The sequence below is a fragment of the Silene latifolia genome, chromosome 1 (assembly GCF_048544455.1).
Source record: "Silene latifolia isolate original U9 population chromosome 1, ASM4854445v1, whole genome shotgun sequence".
NCBI lineage: Eukaryota > Viridiplantae > Streptophyta > Magnoliopsida > Caryophyllales > Caryophyllaceae > Silene > Silene latifolia.
In genome coordinates, this window is record NC_133526.1 from 117,594,712 (window position 1) to 117,596,554 (window position 1,843).

At 39.3% G+C, this 1,843-nt stretch overlaps 1 non-coding gene across 1 annotated transcript; it reads left to right on the forward strand.

Moving 5' to 3' along the window:
* Positions 1 to 1,100: 1,100 nt before the first annotated feature.
* LOC141618013 (small nucleolar RNA R71) lies at positions 1,101 to 1,207 on the forward strand. Its single transcript, XR_012531275.1, has one exon. It is a non-coding gene; the product is annotated as a small nucleolar RNA R71 (small nucleolar RNA).
* Positions 1,208 to 1,843: the final 636 nt, after the last annotated feature.

A 1,843-nucleotide genomic window follows, 5' to 3' on the forward strand; every position in this document is an offset into this window, starting at 1 on the left:
ACTTCCAAATTCTTCACAATTTCCATAAATTTTACAAGTTAGTCATCAAATTTGGGCTTGGCTTGACGACTTGGAAAAGGAAGTCTAATCACAATGGGTTCCTTCTCCTTGGCCTTGTCTTCATTTTTCTTTAAAACTTCTTCTTTTGATGGTTCTCCATCCTTGGAGTTTTGCACAACTTCTTTTTTGTCACTAGCTTCCACCACTTCATCCTCAACTTACTTCTTCGGTGCTTCATACCTCGTACCACTCCTCAAGTGAATGGCACTAACCGTTTCTTGTCTTGGGGGATTACTTTGAGGTGGTAATTGCCCCTTTTGTCTTTGTGAGCTTGAAGATGCTAGTTGAGTCAATTGGGTTTCCAACATTTTGCTGTGGTCTAGGATGTTGTTGATGGTGATTTCCTTTGCTTGACTATCCTTTTGCATTTGAGTAAAAAACTCTTGTTGATTCTTTTGCATTTGGAGGACCGCTTTTTAAACATCAAAACCTTGGTCATTTTGTTGATTGTATGGAGTTTTATTTTGGTAACCTTGGTTTTGGTTGTAAAAGGGTCTTTGATTTTTGTTTCTCATGGGAGGTGGGGTGTATGTTGGTTGAGGGTTTTGAACAATTTGGCTTTGTTGGTGTTTTCATTGTAATAATTTGAATAAGGGGTACCACTCTTGTATGCTTGAAAAGCATTCACTTGTTCATTTGTTCCCCTACATTCACTTTGGTCATGTCCCAAAGTTCCACAATTCTCACATATCCCACTTGGGATTGATGAAGATGCCGTCATGGCATTAACATGTTGCTTTGGTGATTTTGAGGCTTCTTCAAGTCTAGCCATAGCTTTTTCGAACTTCAAATTGATGGTATCAATGTGAGCACTAAGTTGAGCCCCGAATTGAGTAATAGAGTCCACTTCATGCATTTCTCCTCTAGTAGCCTTGCGAGGTCTACTATATTGTGAATTATGGACCGCCATTTCCTCAATCTTGTTCCAAGTTTGATTATCATCAACTTCGGTGTACATACCATTTGATCCCATGTTGAGAATGTTTCTTGAGTCTTCATAAAGACCATTCCAAAATTGTTGTACCAAGAACCACTCGCTAAGTCCATGGTGAGGACATGAGCGACAAATTCCCTTGAATCGCTCCCAAGCTTCATACAAAGATTCTTCATCTCTTTGCTTAAAGCCCGTAATTTGAGCTCTTAGCATGTTAGTCTTTTCCGGTGGGTAGAACTTTTTGTAGAAAGCTAGAGCCAATTTCTTCCAAGAGTCAATTCCGAGAGTAGCCTTATCAAGGCCTTTCAACCATTGTTTCGCGGTGCCAATTAGAGAAAAAGGAAATAAGACCCATCAAATTTGGTCTTGAGTTACATCGGTTTGTGAAATCGTATCACAATAGTCACAAAAAGTCTCCATGTGAGAATGAGGGTCTTCACTAGGCATCCCCCCAAATTGGCGTCTTTCGACTAATTGGATAAATGCGGATTTGGCAATGAAATTTCCGGTTATGTGTTGTGGTGTGGGAGTACCATTGGATAGGTTCTCCTCGGTTGGTACGGAATGTGATGAAAATTTAGGCATTGTGGGTTGATTTTGTATTGGATTTTGTGTTGGGTTCTCCTCACCTTCTCTTGCAAAAGGATTGAAGAACTCAATAGTGTTTGGTTGAATATCTACAACCTCACCAATACCTCTCAAAGTTCTTCTAGCAAGTCTTCTATTGTTTGTCAAAGTCCTTTCAATTTCGTGATCAAAGGGTAATAAGTTACCTTGTGATCTTCTAGACATGCAAAATATCAAACAACTTGAAAATAATTAGAACAAACCTTGAGGAGTTTTACTTCC